This window comes from Microtus pennsylvanicus, chromosome 12 (assembly GCF_037038515.1).
Source record: "Microtus pennsylvanicus isolate mMicPen1 chromosome 12, mMicPen1.hap1, whole genome shotgun sequence".
Taxonomy (NCBI): Eukaryota; Metazoa; Chordata; class Mammalia; order Rodentia; family Cricetidae; genus Microtus; species Microtus pennsylvanicus.
In genome coordinates, this window is record NC_134590.1 from 22,529,639 (window position 1) to 22,550,682 (window position 21,044).

The following is a 21,044-nucleotide window of genomic DNA, read 5'->3' on the forward strand; positions in this document are numbered from 1 at the left end:
CAGTGATTAATTATGCCGAGTTAAATCCATTTGCATCACTTGCTGCCCTGTAAAGAGGAGAGGAATATCATTACATTCTTCTCTATAGCCTACAAAGGAAGAAATGATGAAAAATGAATCGAGTACATTTTCATGCAGAAAACGTCTGTATGTAAACAACCTAAGAGGCAAGGGTGTGGTATTGCTTTAGTATGTTACCTTGTTCTAAGGAAAGGAAATTTCAGAAGCCAGAGACAAATTTTGATATTTTGTTTGTTTTTCAGCAGTTTGATCTCATCAATGTAATTCCTGTTTTATGCTTCCTATATCTCTCCTACTGTGTCCTGACACTCAGCTCTCAGGCCAGGCAGTTTGACCACTCACTATACTATACACTGGAATCATGTCTTGCTTCTGAGCATATGTTCTGTGTTCTACCATTTTCAGTCTTTTTGTAATAGTCTAATTTTGTTATTTTATACTCAAATGTTGCTCAGATAAAGCATCCTTACCTTCCCCTTTAAGGGATATTTTCCAAGACCACTTTTGTGGAATATTAGTTCAAGATGTGTTACATTCATTTATGCTGTGGAATATTTGTTCAATGATGCAAAGATATGTTGCATTTTTTTTATGTTGCATTTGTTTAGCTCTGATTGGTCTCATAGAGAGTTGAACAGTCAATAGTTACTCAGGAGAAAGAAATAGGCTGGGAAATAGGAGAGAGAAATGGGCAGAGAGAATAAATAGGAGAAATCTAGGCTCAGAGGAAGAGACAGAAGTGAGAAAAGGAGAATGAGAGGAGGACGTCAGGGGCCAACCAGCCAGACACACAACCAGCCACAGCATAAGAGACCGGGCATTCATAAAGAAGAAGAAGTCTCCATGTATATATTTAGGATCTGGGTGGTGGGTCCCCAAAGAATCAGAGTAAAATAAACAACTACAGACACTCATGAATGTCTGTAACACATCATTTCTCCTCCTCCTCCTCCTCCTCCTCCTCCTCCTCCTCCATCTCTTCCTTTTTTTTTTTCAAGTCAAGGTTTCAATCTGTAGCCCTGGTTACTGTCCTGGAAATCAATTTATAGACTACTGTATCCTTGAATTAGGAGATCTGTCTCTGTCTCCTGAGCGTTGGGATTAAAGGTGTGTACCACCACCGCCAGACTCATTTTATTATATATGCATAACCATGGTACAGTTATTTATAATTAGTCATAAGAAACCAAAAGTAATAGCCAATAATAAAGTTCCATAATTACGGCAATTCACTGTAAACAAAGTTACATGAAATATGATCTTTCAACTGTAATCAGGTGAATAGATACATGCCCTTTAGAAAAGACAAAGCTGTCTAAAAAGGCATGCACGTTTCTCACTTTAGTCGGAATTGCAAGCTAAAACTTGTTAACTGTTTGTTCTTGGAATTTTCCATAAGTATCTTAAGATAGTTTTTGACTGAAGATTATTGAAACCATAGAAAATAAAATCATGAATTGGGATAGCTACTGTAATGCTTTGAAGCATAGAAGTTAGTACTTTATTCTATGACTTTTTAATGTCATTTGATGTGTGTAAATCACGTTTTGGAAATAAGGTAAGTCCTTAAAGTAAGGACCATAGGTCTCTCAGGCATCTGGTAACCGATCAATAAATATTTGTTTACTGATGGCTTAATATGCTTCAAACGCATATGTTACTCTTAGGAATTATACAGTGGGGGTGTTCTGTCTAGACAAAAATAAATGTAGAGGGAAGTTGAGCAGAGAACTGGATAAAAACAAAGCTTTCATTAATGGTAGCAAATGACATGATTAACACTTTTTCTCTGGCAGCCTTGCAGCTTGAATTTGATAAAGGAATGTAATTTCTCCAAAGAACCAAAAGCTAAATTGAATGATTGAATTTAACTCCATAGTGTGAGACTATGCTAGTAGATTTTTTTTTTTAAAAAAAGATGACATTTGAGTATGTTTTAAGTGCAGTGCATCAATCTGCCATTGAGCTAATGAACTTCAAGTTAAAAATCACCGAGGAACTTGGTACAGATGACTCCTTCAAGTATCCTTGGGGAGGAAGGATGTGTAGGTAATTGAATGAAAATCTATCTTGACTGACCCCAATGACACAATGTCCAACTCACATTACAAATCACCCAGTCTTTAATGGACTATTTTTTAATTGCTTTAAAAGTGCTAATGGTGACTACAAGGGAGCAGAGTGTTTTTATTTGTCTACTTGTCAATAAAATGAATTTCTTCTTCTTCTTTTTTAAGCATTGGAGGTTTACCATGAGTTTGAACATTATTACTTTAAATTTTATCAGGTAGGGGAAGTGAACTTAATTGTCTTTTGCTTTGCTTGCTCCTTCTGTCTTTATGAATACCTTGAGTATAGGATCAAATTGCTTCAACCATAAAATGCATGGCTGAATTAAGAATCAGTGACTCTAAACTAATGAAAAGGAAAATAAAACAGAGAAACACCTTTTCCTATGAGTTCTAGTAGGTTTGTATCCAAGTTCACAGGCCAATTAAAATATGATCTTCTGTTTTCCTAAAGGGAAACATAAATGTTTAAAGACTGTTACACAAATAATATATTAGGAAAGAACCATAAAATGAATATATTTCTTGAAAAATTATGATAAAGTATATAACTGGATAACATTAAAATATGTAGAAATGTCAATAAAAAGACTGGACCAAAGGTAGAAGTTCCATCAAATGTGGTCCTGGAAAATCATGGGAATCACTTATAATTTTTTAGATTTTTTTTCCCTCAGGCATAGCTCTGAGTTCCTGAATTAAAATTTATTTATTGTGAATCAAAATAACCTGTAAGATCACGAGCATCTTAGACAGTTCTTATAGAGGCAAAAATTCAGAAAATTGCGAAAGTTCACTTGATTTCATTCTTAATTATAAAAAAAAATGCCTTAAAAGAAAAACATTAGTCTAGTAGCATTGCAATCTACAGAGCACTGTGTTGGAGGAAGACAAACCCTAGCTCTCCAGTGACAGATATTTGTAATGCTTCCCCTATCTGTCATTCTTTCATTATATAAAAGACATGAAATTTGATGCTTTCTGCTATTGTTATTTTTGTCTGTGAATTCTTTCCTTACTGTCTTTTACTTGAAGAATGATTATTTAAATATTTGTGTGTGAAAAGAAGTAGTCTTTTCTGAGGGACAAAATCTGGGATGGTTTATAACATCTGGAAATGTCACTGAGAAACGGAATAAAGTGAGATTCCAATTTAAATTGTAACCAATTATCCAGGAATCAGACTATTAAGTCAAGTGCTGAAGCTACCTTTAATGTGTTATTTGATATGAAACAAAGCAGGGGAATGTCTTGGGAAGAATATTTAGGAAAATAAGAATCTCCTGTAGAGTAACAGTTGCACAAAAAATTAGCTCCCCTAAAATTTTACTGATGAAATGCTTTAAAATCTTTAGATAGTCTCAAATTCATTAATGTTTTGTGATTTAACCTTTTTCAGTTAAACTGAAGTTAGGGCTGTGATATAGCATAGCTGTTAGGCCTCTTATGTAGCAGGTACAAACTCTGGGTTCAATCCTCAGAATGGCATACACTGGGCATATGCCTGTTATCCTAGCACTTGGGAAGTGGAAGCAGGGGAGCCAGAAATTTAAGGTCATCCTTAGCTATATAGTGACTTTCAAAGCTGGCTATGATAGAAGACCCAGTTTCAAAGAAAAATAAATAGATTAAAAAACCCCACAAAAACAAAAACAACTCCACAAAGCATAAAATGAAAGCAGTATCAAATTCATCTCATCTTCATTTTAAAACGAGGACCTTGTTGCTATGAATGTTGCAGATTTCTGATCTAAAGTCCAAACTGTTGACAATAAATATTTCTGGATACAATATAGAATGTTAATGAGTGAGATAGTAGAATCCCAAATATTCACAGTAAAAATGTGGATTGATTTTGGCAAATGTTAGGACACAATCTGAATGGTGACATTTCATTCTTTAGGAGGAAACAAAACAGAATTATACAAGCCTCTAGGGAAAAATACATGGAAAGGTCGGGGAACATGCCCTTTCTATTTTTCACCCTCTCTTTCTATTTGGACATCCATTGCAGTTGAATGTGCTAAGGAAGACTTGTTGACCAGAGCAAGGAATGGTTTTGTTAGATGCTGGCTGCTGCTGATGCTTGTACTTTTCCTACCTACTCAGCTCTGGTCTCGCCTGCATTTTATGTGAAAAGAAGCTTTGCTTAGCTCCTGATCTTACCGCTCTGAACACCATGAGCACATCTGGACATGGATCCCAACCATGTCGAAGAGAATTATACAGTTCTGCTATCACTCGCTGGGTATCTGACAAATCTATAATGCATTGCTTGGAGGAACATGTCTGTTGCATCTAGACCCTCCAAACAAGCGCAGGAGTACCCCAGCTTTACTCTGTTCTTTCCTTGTCCTAATGCCATCCGGGATTTAAGCTTCACCTTGAACTGCCTATGTTAGAGGACTATAAGGAATTCGTTAACTTTAGCTGCTTGTCATATTACAAGAAGCTATGTGTTGGTCTATTACGGTCATTTCAGTTTTCATATTTTCCAAATTTCTAGCCAGATGGATACTGGAATCTATGATAGGCCTGAGGTCAAGTCTTAGAAGTCTTGCTCATTTTTCTCATGGCCTTTTGTGGGACACTGTTAGGCAGTATGAGCCATGTTTTAACGGCCCTTTCTTAAAGAATGATAATAATTCACACTTATTTTTATAATTCTCCTGTATTTCTCTTGCTGAATGGTGGCACTCAAAAATCTTTATGCCTGCTTTTAGGACAACCTCATTCAACATTTGATAACATTTTTTTAAAAGATTTATATATTTATTATGTGTACAGCATTCCTTCCATGTCTGCCCGCAGGCCAGAAGGGGGCGCCGGGTCTTATTATAGATGGCTGTGAGCCACCATGTGGTTGCTGGGAATTGAACTCAGGACCTCTAGAAGAGCAGTCTTAACCACTGAGCCATTTCTCCAGTCCCTTGATAACATTTTTATAAGAAAATTTTAGTTGTTTCCCAGACACACTGTTTCTGAGTAAAGGCATGAGGTTTTTACAGGAGACCACCTGTCACGAATATGAGGCAGCTTGGTAGTACTGTCGTCTTGAAGCCGTCTCCAAGACTTAGCAACCTGCAATAATTTGTAAATGACATTTATTTATCTATACAAATAAGGGGAAGTTATTTCTTTGGCAAACATATCCAGGGGAGAAAGTTTCCACTGGGAGCATGATGGGTCTGTTTCTGAACTTGTTTGTAATTTTAGAGACCAATGTAGCTCTGAATTTTCCCAGTCCCTGAGCTCACAATGCTCTACTATGAAAGAGTTCTTGAAAACAGGATGCTTTGTGCTTCGGCTCAGTCTCTGCTACCTGTTTCCCAGAGCAAGCTGTGGATACAATTTTGCATCACTCTTTTTCACTGTATCCTATGATCCTTGTTGCAAGGCCCTTCTTGGATACAAATGAAGCAACAGTGTTCCTATTTATGTCTATCTACTCTTTGCTGAGGATCCCAGGCTATACCTAAGTGTTCCACATAAAGTTGCGTTAAGTTTACCCAACTCAGTTTAAAATATCATGAGTAGTTCCTCGTGTTTGTGAATTTGCACACTTGCATTCTGCTTACCAAGATTCAATGAAAAGAATTCAACGACTTCTTTCTCATGTATTGGCTTTCCTGTTTTGTGAATGATCTTGCCTTTATCATTGGGAGTTTTTTGATGAACGTTTCCATGCTGTACCTTCCTTCCCTCCTCTCCAGCTTTCCTTACAAACGTTCCATAGATTATGTCAGCAGAAATCCTGAAGAAATTTTGTTATTCAACTGTTCTATATGTTACCGCCACAAAGCACATTGGCTTTGTTTTACAAACAGGGAACAAATGAGCCTCAGAGAGTTCCAGTGACTTCCCTATGGCCTCATTCCTCATTGACAGTAAATGATAAAATGAGATTGGAAAGGGGCCCTTCTGATTTCAAGATCAGCTCCCTTTGAATGGTGCCCTACTATGTATTAGTGGGGCCTGTTTTCTTTTCAATTCCATTATTGGTGGAAGAGTAAGAATGTCAGCCTGTGAGCATCTATTGACTTCTCAGGTAGTCATTTTATATCACCTCTGGACTCATTGAGAAATAGTAGCGAGAGATCAAACTGTAATCTATAACTGTCTTCTATTCTATCATTATTCTTCTTTGTTGATATCTTGATCTAATTAAATTGTCATCACCGTGTTCAAGTATGGTTACAGGGCATTTTATAAAGTTTAGTTAAAGAGGAGAGAAAATGAGGAATTAATTATCTGCTACAACAGCATCACTGATTTTTTTTTTTGATGTTGACATGGAATTTCTAAGTTAAGTCATTCCTAGAAAAGAGCAAGAGGCATTTTTATGTGGAATAATGTGTATCTCCTTGGGAATAGGCATCTTTACATTCAAGTCTGGAATTTAAATATACAAGAAGAAATTTGAATTAGTAATTTCTCTCTATTTTTTCCTTCGACTTTTACACAGAAAAGATTTATTGGAAAAAATATGAAATTCTGACCTTATTATTTATATAAGTTTTGAGGATGCAAATATAGATGTAACAATTTAGCCAGCACTTGAATTTCAGAGGACTTGATTTTGCTGAATACATATTTTTTTTTAAATTAACTCTGTGCAAAGTTGAAACTAAGTATAGATGTATACTTCTAATTAAACCAAAATTTTCAATAGAACTAAATTATGGGCTGGACTTAGTTATGAATAGATATCAGTCCACTAACTTCTTATGTTTGGTATCCTTCTGGTAACTCCATTTAAAATGAAATAATCATTCTATTAAACTATTATTAAAACAGATATAAAATAATCTGCTTTATATGAGGTACTCGACACAGTATCACATATGTCACTAATCACCTTTATCTTAACACATGTTCCTTGATTTACTTTGGGATTATATTTGAATAAAATGATTACAATTTGAAAATATCATTAAGTCAAAAGTGCATTCACTGTTTCTATTCTATAAAACACCATAACTTATTTAGCTTGCTCTACCTTGAGTGTGATTAAATACAGTTGTGCAAACTGATCTAACTAAATCATAATTTATAATAACATGTTAGGAATCTCATGCATGTATGTGTTTATTTCTTTGACATTGGGAAATTGTTATACTTTTTGTCACTCTGCCAAAAAGAACGTAGAGAAAAAAAGGTTTTCTTCTTTTACAGCTTGAGAGGTTCCAATCCATGGTCAGTTGAATGCATTTCAGGGACGGTGGCAAGGAAGAATATAGGAGCATATGGGGAAGAAGTCTCTTCAGGAAGAAACGTAGAATGTGTGGTCTCTAGTGAATATGCCTCACTCTCAAACTGTTTTAAAATAAAAAAGCTTCGAAGTTGAGCTGGTGAGATGGATCAGCAGTTTGCATTCATGAAAACCACATGGTAGACACAGTAGGAAAAGTTTTGACACACACACACACCAACCACAAAATAGGTAAGCCAACTGATACATACTTTGCTCTCCCTTGTACTTCATTTTTCTTTATCTTCTTTACTTCCCCAAATATAACCTTATTTCCTTAGTACATTAAGTATATTGGAACATTTCTGTTTTAACAACCTATCTGCTCTGCAAATGTATCATATAAATATCATTGCAATTACAACTCTTTTTATTTAGTGTGTGCAAAAAATCTTGTGGCTATTGCTTATATTCAACTTGCATATTTATTTACATTTTAGAGTTCTGTTTATTTTAGTATTTTTATGAGTTTCAAAATTTTATAGAGTAAATGTGTATTTTAAAGCATTAAAATTTTAACTTAAATTGTGTATAATTAAAGCCTCTCTTTTTCTATGAATTTTAAAAGCAGGGTTTTGTTAAGCCACGTATGGTTTAGATGCATTTTAAAGAAAAGATTTAATGCATATTTTCCATTCTTAGCTCCACTTTCAAGAAATATCTTTCATAAAGTCTGATAATAAAAGTATTTAGGAAGTGTACTTTTGCTAAGCCATTATTATTGTCTGAACTGTATATGCATTGAGCACTGCAGCATGTTTAGTATGTATGTATGTGTGAATGTGAGTAATGTAATAAAATGCACACAGAGATAGCACCATCCCAGAGAATGACCTATGTGCTGCCTATTCTTCCAAATTTTGAGGAAGTAGAAAGAAAACTTGGACTGATTTTATATTTGGTACACTGATGCTACAAGGAGGGGAATCTCAGATTATAGTTGCAAAATTCTTTTCAATGAATATGCATTTTCTTTGTGTGCGATTCAAGAGAACAATTGGCCACATATTTAGGGTCTTAGAAACACACACACACACACACACACACACACACACACACACATTCATCATCATCTTCATTATCCCCCTCCTCCTCATCATCTTATACCAGAAATTGGCAAGGCTATGTTCCTATGTGAAGGCCCCCAGGGAATCAGTTCTCTTCCTTTCATCACCTTCTAGAAGCTGGTGAGATTCACTGACCTGTGGCCACCATCCAACATTTCCAAAGCTAGCTGCAGTCAACAGAGATCGTTTCACATTTTCATAGTAGCATCGTTTCTCTGATTTTATCTGAAAAAAAAAAGCCTTCCACTTTCAGGGATTCATGATCTCCTTTCTCCAGGTCTTTCAAGCCAGTCTCCTCTGCCAAATCTTCTCAGCCATGAAGTGTAACATGCTCACAGGTCTTAGACATTAGGTGGGAAATCATTAGAAGAGCTTTACCACATATACAAAAGCAGAAAGAGCAGGGACTTGGTGAATTACCTACTCGGAATTATTTGTCAAATTCAGCAGAAATTTGTCACTTTGTCGGTGATTTTTTTCAAACATTCTAAGTATGGAAATAGTATTTTTTATTATGATATTGATGATGAAGATTAAACCTTGGTAATAAAGTCATTTGTTTTCTTTCCTCTTTTTTTCCAAGCCAGCAAAGATGGTATACTTTCTTCAGTTATAGGATTTGTGCTATTCCTATGAAGCAATTCCAATGTAAAGAAAAGAACAAGATGATGAGGGGTATATGGATCCAACACAGGAATCCTTAGTGTGAATAATAACGCTGCGCATACTCTTTCCCAGAGGGTTGTTTTACAATTGTTTGCTAGGTGCATAAATACTGCTTATGGAATATACCAAAGGGGTCTTGCTTTTTCTAGCGGCATATCATGGTGCTTTTCATAAGTGGGTTGCTGAGTTTTCTTTACAACTGTGTTCCAAACCAATGCAGTACATCTTGACACTTAGCAATAGCTGGCGTTTCTTTGCACATTAGAGGAAGCAGTGTAGGATATTGATAGTAGCTCTTGAGGGGTGATACATATCCTAAGTTTCAGCTCTCCTAATGAAGATCTGGTAGGGGAGTTGGACTGGATGAATGCTAAGTTTTTCTGAGTGGGATGCTTTGTGGATTTGTTTCATTTATTTAGTGTAAATCACAAGCAGTTGTGAAGGCCATTTTGCAATGGCAGGCTCAGGTTTCTTTAAAGCTATTATTGTAAGCTGTCAGTTGCCACTTACTAGGCTGTGAGTTCCTTAGCATGTCACTTCTTACTGTCACCATCTTCATAATGTTCTTACTGTCACCATCTTCATAATGTGGTATCTGGCTTCTGGGAATTTCAAATACACTTATGATTTGATAACAGGCTCATAACCCCGGTAAGTAACATGTATCGGAAATATATTTTTTCTGTAAAATACACCATAAACTATTGTTTGCACAGGAAAACAGAGCTTTTAAGAATTAGAAAATTAAGGCCTGAGGATCTAGATCAATTGTAGAGCTCTTTCTTTGCTTGGATAAGTCCCTGGGTTTAAATCCTAACACTTCAAAAGCACACATAGAGGCATATACTCATACCTCATACTCCACCAGCGCACACTAGTGTACTGTTAAGTTCAATAAAGGAATTGAACTCTGGTATCATTTAAAATACCAAAACTTGATTCGAATCCCTTTTTGAAATATACTCTCTTTTGTGGAAACTGCACACAAGAGGACTAAAGAACAAAAATAAATATAAAAGGATGTATACAAATGTCAGAAAACAAGAGAAAACAATAGAGTGGGTCAGCTAAGATTTGGGGTGTCACAATTTAACCTAAGTGGTGAGATCCAGGCCCATACTTGTAGGGTAGCTACAAGTATGAAGAAGTTCAAAGCTGTAAAGAAGCATGTGCAGACATGGAGGAGCTGATCTAGGCTGAGAGACTAGCTAGTGCGAGGGCTTAGAGTAAGAGCAAACTAGTGGATTTAGAAATAACCGAGAAGCGGATAGAGAAAGTGGCATGATAAATGTCATCATGATATGGTCTTGAAGGGCCTTACTAGTCATCCGTAGGTGCTCCAGATGAAATGGGTAATCGTTGAACTCTCTCAAGAAGAGAACAGACCGGGTAAAATGTCCTTGTTGTCATACTTGGTCTTGCTGCTTTGTTAGACTCAGTAAGGGTGGGAAAGAGCAAACGGAGGGAGCAGTTAGGAAGCTGTAATAAAAGTCTGTGTAAGAGATGATGTTGGCATGGACTAATGTAACAGGACAGACAAGGGAAAGTGGTCAGAGTCTTGACATATTTTGAAGCAGGGCCAGTAGGCTGGTCTTTAAGAGGGGGAAGTGAGAGTAGGGTTGGTTTAGCATCACTTGGGGGAATTTTCCTTCAGTGAGAGAAGCAAAGCAGTAGCTAAGATGGGAAGAAGACACTTCTTTCTGAACAGAAGACATGATGTCATGCCTAAGTGTAAATGAGAAGAGTCAACTGGTAGGATACATCGTATCTTTGGGGGAAGAGTCTAGAGCACTGCTGCAATATTATGTATCTGAGCAGATGTGTAAGAGATATATGCATTGGTATGAGACGAGATATTCATTTAAATTGATTTATCAAATATACAAAATAGTATTCTTAATAGTTACAGTTCTTCAAAATGTTTTGACTAGATTTTGGAGATTTCAAAAAAATGTGTTATTCAAAGGGATGATTTAAGTCAGATTTGGTAGTGCCTACCTACAATCTTGGCACTGTGGAGGCCGAGACAGGGACATCTTGAGCTCAAGACTTGCCTAGCACCATAGTAAGGTTCTGTTTAAAAAGGAAAAAAAAAGTGTATACTCCTATGTCAAATATTTAAAATTTGTCAGTAACTAGAGACTTTCTAAAAAATAATTTTTATTGAATATATATTTTTTTCACACACTGTATTATGATTATCCATTTTCCCTGCACCAACTACTCTGACGCCCCACCCCCTTCTTCTTCTACTATCTGGATCTGCACCTTTTCTGTCTCAATTAGAATACAAACAGATAATGTAAATAATAAAATAAGATGAAACAAAAAACAAAGAAATCAGAATACAACTGTACAAACAGAATAAAAAGAGCCAAAAAAAAATCTCAAGCACCAGAAATACATATAGATGCAATGATACTCCCCATGCTACCATAAAAGAAAGGTAAACACCAACCCAGCTTCAAAGTCATTGATCCCTAATGATGACCCACGTACAACAATGTGTAACTAACATTTATCTGATGGGACTAAAATCCCACCCCATAAACTCTTCCTTGACACTTTTCAGATGGAATAAAGACATGGTAAATTTAGCTATATGTTAAATTTAGCTATATGTTAATTAAAATTAAATCAAAATTTAAAAAAAAGTTTAAAATGCCAGATTAGCACATTCACATAACCAGTGTCAATCATGGCTAGTGAGATGGCACAGCTCTGGAGCCCCAAAGTTTCCCTGGATGTGGAAACTGATGTTGTTAGACCGCAGGTAGAGCAGGTTTCTGTCATTTTCCCTGGAGTGCCCTGAAGAGAAAAAAAAAAATGTTCACGGTTTTCATTCATTTTAGTTTGACTGTCTTATTCAAGACCCTATCAGGTGATAAAATCTAACTCAATTAGTTTAAGGGTAATGTGCTGAGAGGCCAGAGACATTTGGAAGCAATTTCACCTCTTGGCTTAGGGAGAAGAGGAGGAGAAAGTCTACCTTTTGGAGTTGTGGGCTTGAAAGGACTAGCAGATGAATTTATAAATAGGTAGGAGCCAGAAGAGCTATTGTGATCTTTTTCTTCTTTCCTTTGATATTTCACCAGACTCCCATCAGGAAAACCATAAACTGTTAGGCATCCTAAATAATGTACTTAAAGTGATGAATTCCCAGAAAGCAGAATGGAAAATGTGGCTTTTAGTATGGGTCAAATAGGGACACTGATACCTTTGTGGAATAATAACTCTGAGGAGAAATAGTTGGTGAATGTTTTCTAGGTTAAAGGATTGTGGAAGAGCTAGGGAAATTTAAAGAAAGATGGAATCAATGCCCTAGTATTTTGCTCTCCTCGTATTTACAAATATATATAAAGTGCCTGTTGCATGCATCATGCAGCTCGGCTTGTTCAAAGTCTTGGTTTGAAACATTAAAAGGAAAGGCTTAGTCATTCTCCCAGCAGGGTGCATAGACAATGAATAAATAAACAAATGAATGTCCTTAAAGAGTGATAAATTCTGTTTGGAGGATTGTATATCTTGGATAAATTGGACTATATAAATCAGGGAATTTAGGTACTATGTCTTTTCAAAAATGGTATCTGAACTTGTTCCTGAAGAATATGAAGAAAATAATCATATGAAAAGTTGGAGAAGGTTTTCCCTAGCTCATTAAGTGCAAATAATCTGGCGTAGGAATTCTTGATGTCGGTGGGAAATATGTATAAATACCTCGGCTGCAGGGTATTAACCTAGGAGAAGCACCATGAATAGTAAGATTAGAGTATCAGGCTAGCATATCATGGATAAACACAAAATTGTTGTATACACAGACACACCCACAAATTTAGGAGACCAAGTAATTGTTGCAAGAGTATAAATGAGATGAGGGTGTCTTGAATGAGACCAGTGACAGGTCTGGGGCCTAGATATTGCAAAATATGGCAAAGTTTTAGTAGCGTTGAGATTTTCTAACTTTTCTCCCTTCTTCTAATCCTGTCTATATTTTCCATCCTTTTACAAACATTAAATGGCAGGATGCTAGTGCTGGAGATTTTTAGATAATCTTGTTTTATTCTCTGTCCATTGCAATGGTAGGAATTCTGTAGGAGGGAATAAGGGTACAAGACCAGGTATAAGAATGAGAATGTGTGTCTTATGCTAAATGTGCTATGGTATGAACATTTTTAAAGGTCGAGTATAACTCCATTGGAGGCGTCACCAGGAGGAGGGATTTGGAAACACTCTCTGGAAAAGGCAATACTTGAAGCCAATTCTGTAAGTTAAGTAGGTGTTTGCTAGGCATACTAAGAAGGGAAGAGTTTTTCTGGCAAAGGCCGTCCATGCAGAGGCAAGGTGCCACAAAGTGTCCTGGCATTTCAGAGCAGCTGCCAGTCAGTCAGCTTTGTGTGGTTCGAGTTTGGGAGTGGCTGCTGAGTGGGAAGGGAGATGAAAAAATGAAGCTGCCACGGTAGGCTAGGGCTGGGACATTGTGTTCTAGTCTCTGATAAGCAGTTGGGGTTTGTCTCAGACAAACCTATAAAGAGAGCGTATAAAGGACTGTATGCATAATGAAGTTCATGTCAGCTCTGATTTTTTTCTTTGTATGTTAAAACACAGTTGCATGGGAAACAGTTTAGAAAGGAGTTAAGGCTGTGAATTTTTAGATAAATCGTATTAAGTTATTAACTTCATCAGTTTCAAGAGCAATTATCATTAAAATAGCTATTTATAATAACAACTTACCAGGTTCATTTATTATTGTTTCCTTTGTTTCACATTTATACAGTTCCAATTAAAATCAAATAAACTTATTTTTGTTCCCCTGTATGATATTATTGTGTGGAAATATACAATTTCTGCAAATCTTTTGTAGGTATAGGTGTTGGTGATATATTAAAAAAGATGGCTGGGGAATGCCTTTAGCATTGGGGACCTTGTTGGGAACAATATATAGATTCTTATACCCTTCAGCAATGTTGAAATGTTGTCTAGGTAATATGGCACCCATTCTCTTAGCAACTACAATCTTGATAAGTTCCTTGTGTCAAATGTACTTAGAAAGTGGAGCAAACAAACCCCATTCAAGGCTGGAAGAGTTTAGGTATGAATGATGCAAAGAGCATGTAGAGATACAAGCACTATCTAATAGTCCTACCATTAAGAAAGAAAACGTGCCTGAAGGTTAATGTGTCCTACAACACAAGAAGGTCACAGTGACTAATCTCTTTTGTGTGTACAGACTATTCTGGTTTGTAATTTATCTCACACTAAGTATACATGCCAAAGCAATTATGTTCTGTCAGTTTCTGTTTTTGGACAATAAGTTGTACATACATTTGTAGACAGAGACTATTCATTCATTTCCTGGCCGCCCAGACCCAAATAATAACACAGAAACTATATTAACTACAACACTGTTTGACCAATAGCTTATACATATTTTTAGCTAACTCTTGCACGTTAAATTAACCCATTTCTATTAATCTGTGTATCACCAAGAGGCTGTGTCCTACCAGCAAGGTTTTGGCTAGCAGCTGGAAGCTTTCTTCTTCGGCAGCTACATGGCTTCTCTTTGACTCCACCTACTCTCTCTCTCTCTCTCTCTCTCTCTCTCTCTCTCTCTCTCTATATATATATATATATATATATATATATATATATATATATATATATATATATATCTGTTTAGATTTCCTTCCAGGCTTTACTCTTCTAGGTCACTGGCTGAAACAGCTTTTATAATAACCGATGGTAATAAAACATATTCATTGCATACAGAGGGAGTCCCACATCATCTCTCCTTTTCTGTATAAATACAAAGGAAAGTTTTAACTTTAACTTAGTAAAATTACATATAACAAAACAGGTATAAAGCAAGAATTACAGTTACTATATATATATATATATATATATATATATATATATATGTTTTCTTTTAGAATAACCAAGGAAAACTCTAACTTTAACTTTCTTCACCTCCACCAAAGACTCCAGAAGGATATAATATTACCTAAGTTAATAGGAAGTGCATTGTAAGCGACTTCCAAAACTCTAGAATTGACAGAGACTTCTCACTGTCTGGACAGTCACCCAAAGTTCTTATTCAATGTTGGGACATCCATATATCCATATTCAGCCCGTTGGCCCATAGTATCCAGAGGAATTTTCCATGAAGAAAGAAATTTGAAATCTATTGGCAGTTTGTCAATCACATTCTTCTGTATTCTGCAGAATGCCTGGAAGACTGTTTCATGAAGCGGGAATTCTGAAGGACTGTTTCATCTTTAGGAAAGTTCAGCAGTCATTTTTCTGTTGGTCCTGCATGTCCAGTTCATAAAGTATACCATCAAGCAGTCCAGCTAAGAACAGTTTCTTGCCCAAATGGTTAACACACTCCATAAGGAGCCTCTTCAATGTCCATAATTTTCTTGAAGAAGATTGGTGCTGCCAGAAGAAGATGTGTCTCATTGTCATGAAAAGTCCTAAATTTTTAAAACATTTTAAATGCCATATTCTGTTAACCTTTGAGAGGTTTGAAGACTAACCATGCATTTGAAATATATCTCTGTACATCTAGAAGACCTAACTAACATGACTACAAGCTTGACTATTATAGATAAATATCTATTAACCTGTATCTCTTAATAATACATTATATTTTAAATGACCTGCACAAATACAATACTTTAATCAAAAGCAGCAATATACATGTAATAAAACTGACCTTAAATTTGTATCAATAAACTAAGATCCATACCAATGAAAGTGTTTATCTCTATAGCATACATTGGTGGCTATCACAAGACAAGATAATATCACTATTTAGTTCTAGAGAACAGCTCATATTTGAGTTTTGACAAGGTGTATTTGTTTTAGTCTTCATACATATACAGTGAAATACAGCAGAGTATTTTGCACATAGTATGTTCTGAGTTCCCTTGGAAGAATTTCAAGGACTGGGAGAAATGCTGATGGATTCAGAGTAATGCCATCCAAAGCCACAAGGCTTTGATCCAGAAGACTCAAGCAACTGCAGCTGGCAGATTGCTAATGCATTGTCAAAATTAGTTCAGTTCTGATGCAGAAAGGAGTAATTGTGTCTAGAAGCTAGTTTTCATGCACAGTTGAGAATGTTACCAAAACAGAATGGATTTGACTTGTCTATATTATGGAAAGGTCAGGTTGATCAAAATGTTATCTTCCATTTTTAAAAACTTAATTAATTAATTTTACATACCAACCACAATTTCCTCCCCCACTGTCCCTTCTAGCCCCCTCCCCCATCCATCCCTCCTCTGTCTTCATTCAGAAGGGGTAAGGCCTCCCTTGTATATCAATAAAGCAATGCTTTTCAAGTTGACTGGAAATAGGTTCCAAAGAGCCAGATAATGTATCAGTGTCAGTTCATGGTCCAACTTCTAGGGGCCCCACAGAAGACAAAGCTACACAATTTTCACCCAGATGCAAAGGGCTTAGGTCAGTCCTACAGGGCTCCCTATCTGTAGGCCCAGAGTCCACGAATTCCCACAAGTTCAGGTCAGCTGTCACTGTGGGTTTCCCTGTCAAAATCTTGACCCACACCTGTAACATGGAATGGGGCCTGCTTGTTGGGGTTTCTGTCCCGCCCAGTACCCCACAGCTGGCAAGCCTCAAAGAAAATCGCACAGAGATCTCTGTAAGTTATAAAGCCGATTGGCCCATTTGCTCAGGCTTCTTATTAGCTCTTATTACTTAGGTTAACCCATTATTCTGATCTATGTTAGCCATGTGGCTTAGTACCTTTCTCAGCAGGGCAGCTCACATCTTGCTTCTTCAGAGTCTGGCCAGGGGTGGGCTGAATCAGCTTCCTCCTTCCCAGAATTCTCCTGTTCTCCTTGCATTACCTCTACTTCCTGTCTGGTTTTCCCACCTATACTTCCTACCTAGCCAATCAGCATTTATTTAAAACATGATTGACAGAATACAGACAATTATCCCCACACCATACACCCTTGTTCATATAATCCCTCTTCCCTCTCTTCAACTGGTTTCCTACAGTGGTTGGCTGTAGATCTCTGCATCTGCTTCCATCAGTTACTAGATAAAGGTTCTATGATGATAATTAGGGTGGTCATCAATCTGATTACAGTGGAAGGCCAGTTCAGGCACCCTCTCCACTATTGCTTGCAGTCTTAGCTGGGTCTTCGTTATGAAATCCTGGGAGTTTCCCTAGCATCAGACTTCTCCTTAACCCTGTAATGACTTCCTCTATAAAGATATATCTTTTTTTTTGCTCTACTTCTCTGTCTCTCCCTCAAGTAGATGTATTAACGTGAGCACTCCAGAATGAATTGATAAATTAGAAAAGGCACTAGGACAAAATGTGTGCATTTGAAAGCCAAGGGTGAGGCAATGTATTTAAAGTCATAACTGCTCTTATTTGTGGAGACAAGAATAAGAATTTAGATGAGGAGCTGAAGGAGGGAGAACATGAGCAAGGAAGTCAGGACCACAAGGGGTGCACCTACCCACTGTGACAGTGGGGCTGATCTATTGGGAGCTCATCAAGGCCAGATGGACTGGAACTGAATAAGCATGGGATAAAACTGGACTCTCTGAACATGGCGGAAAATGAGGGCTGGTCAGAAGCCAAGGACAATGGCACCGGGTTTTGATCCTACTGCATTAACTGTCTTTATGGGAGCCTAGGCTGTTTGGATGCTCACTTTCCTGGACCTGGCTGGAGGGGGGGAGGACCTTGGAATTCCCACAGGGCAGGGAACCCTGACTGCTCTTCAGACTGGAGAGGGAGGGGGAATGGAGTGGGGGAAGAGGGAAAGGAGTGCGGGGAGGGGGAGAGGAGGGGGTGGGGGAGGAAAATGGGGGGAGGGGAGGAGGCAGAAATTTTTTCAATAAAAAAATAAAATAAAATAATAAAATGGGATACTTACATGGAAATGAAAAAATAGAATAAGAATTTAGAATACAGAATTGAGAAAATGTCCTTGTGGTATGATTGTGCATCCTTTGGGTATATACCCAAGAGTTTTATTGCTGGAGCTTGAGGTAGATTTATTTCTAGTTTTCTGAAAAATCATCATACTGATTTCCAAAATGACTGTACAAGATTATACTCCCACCAGCAATGGAGGAGTGTTCCCCTTTCTCCTCATTTCTCTCCAGCATAAGCTGTCATCAGTGGTTTTTATTCTTAGCCATTCTGATAGGTATAAGATTGTATCTCAGAGTTGTTTTGATTTGCATTTTCCTAAAGGCAAAGGATGTTGTGCAATTCTTGAAATGTTTTTCGGTCATTTGAGTTTCTTCCACTGAGAATTCTGTTTAGATCTGTATCCCATTTTGATTGGATCATTTGATATTTTGATGTTTAGTTTCTTGAGTTCTTTATATATTTTAGAGATTGGTCCTCTGTCTGATGTGGAGTTGGTAAAAGCCTTTTAGTTGGCTGCTTTTTTGTCTTATGGACTGTGTTCTTTGCTTTACAGAAGCGTCTCAGTTTCAGGATGTCCCATTTATTTATTGTTGCTCTCAGTGTCTGTGCTATTTGGGTTATATTTAGAAAGTCGTTTCTTGCACCCATGTATTGAAGTTTACTTCCTACCTTCTCTTCTATCAGGCTCAGTGTGGTTAGATTTATGTTAAGGTATTTCACTCACAAAACTGGAATTTTGTGTATGGGGATAGGTATGGATATATCTGCATTCTTCTACATGTCGACATCCAGTTATGAAAAGCACCATTTGTTAAAGATGCTTTCTTTTTTCCATTGTACAATTTTGGCTTCTTTGTCAAAAATCAGGTGTTCGCAGGTATATGGATTAATGTCAGGGTCTTAAATTCCATTGTGCCCAAATACCAAGCTGTTTTGATTACTATAAGACTCTATAATAGAGCTTGAAGTTAATGTTCATGCCCCCGAAAGTTCCTCTATTGTACTGAATTGTTTTGGCTATTCTGTTTTTTTTCCATATTATGTTGACGATTGTCCTTTCAAGGTGTGAAGAATTGTGTTGCTATTTTGATGGAAATTGCATTGAATCTGTAGATTGCTTTTGGTAAGATGGCCATTTTTACTCTGCTGATCCTACATACCTAAGAGCATTGGAGAATTTTACATTTCTTTCTTCAAAGAGTAAAAGTTCTTGTCATACAGGTCTTCCACTTTCCACTTGCTTCGTTAGACTCACCCAAAGATATTTTATGTTATTTGTGGCTATTAAAAAGGGTGATGTTTCTCTGATTTCTTTTTAAGCCCATTTATCATTTGTATATAGGAGAGCTACTGATTTTTTTTTTTTGAGTTAGTTTTGTAACCTGCGACATTTCTAAAAGTGCTTATCACCTGTAGGATTTCCCTGGTAGACATTTTGGGGTCACTTATGTAAATTACCATATCATCTTCAAATAGTGTAAGTTTGACTTATTTCCAATTGGTATCCCCTTGGTCTTCTGTTGTTTTTTTCTTTTTTTTCTGTTCTAGCAAGAATTTCAAGTACTATATTAAATAGATATGAGGAGAGTGGAAACTTCCTGATTTTAGTCGAATCTCTTTGAGTTAGTCTCCATTTATTGTAATATTGGCTGTTGATTTGCTGTATATTGCCTTTATTATGTTTAGGCATGTTTTTTGTATCCCTGATCTTTTCAAGATCTTGAAGGATTGTTGGATTTTGTTGAAAGATTTTATTTTTGCATCTAATGAAATGTTTTTTTTTAGTTTGATCATATGGTGGATTGCATGGACAGATTTTCATATGTTGAACTATCCAAGCTTTTCTGGGATAAAGACTGCTTGATCATGGTGGATGATTTTTCTTTTTTGACATGTTCTTGGACTTGGTTTTCCAGTGTTTAATTGAGTATTTCTATGTCAATATTCATGAAGGACTTTGTTCTGTAATTGTCTTTCTTAGTTACATATTCATGAGTTTTAGGTATCAGGGTAACCATAGTATTGTAAATAGAAAAGGGTTTATCAATGTTCCTTTTGTTTCTACTGTGTGGAACATTTTGAGGATTATTGGTATTAGATATTTGAAATTCTGGTAGAATCAATGAAACCTGAGGGAGACTTTGATGACTGCTTCTATTCCCTCCATTTGTTAATTGTTGATATTAGTGTCTGTATTACTGGTATTATATTCAGGAAGTAGTCTTCTGTGAAGACTGCTTTCAAGGCTACTTCTCATTTTTTCTTCCATCTTTCCTTACACAAATAATTTTGTATTCTGTAACCAGGCAACTTCTAGTGATAGGACTGGGACACCAACATAGCCAATAACTTTGACCTATAATCTGTCCTGCCTGAAAGATATTTGGAGACAAAAGAGGTGCAGAACTTGCAGTAATGGTCCACCAATGATTGGTCTATTTTGAGGTCAATGCCTCAAAAGGCAGACCGTGATGGACACTGCCTGAGGCAACCCGAGGCTGGATAGCCCAGAGAGTATATACAGATAGAAAAAAAAATCAACAAAGTGATTTTTAATGATATTCTGGTATATCCATAGATTGGTACCTAACACTGTCATCATCAGAGAGACTTCCTCCAGCAGCAGATGGTAGTTAAATGCAGAGACCTAAAGCCAGACATTAGGCGTAGAGTGAACCCAACTTGAAGCTTCATATCAGATCCCTTTCCTTGAAGCTTGGCGTACCCACAGAAGAGGGGGAAAAAGAATTGTAGGAACAATAGAGGGTGAGGGCACCAGAAAAGCATTTCCCACAGAATCAGCAAAGCAGAGCTCATAGGGGCTCACAGAGACTCTTCCAGTGGCACCCTCAGAGCCTGCGTGGCTCTTACTGCACTAGGTCTTCTGCAAACATGTAATGGTTATTACCTTGGTGTTTGTATGGTACTTCCAACAGTGGAAGTGAGGGTGTCTCTGACCCTTTCACCTGTCCACGAGATTCTTTTCTTCCTGCTGGGGTGCCTTGCACAGCCTTTATATGAAGGTTTGTGCCTAGTCGTATCCCTGGGAA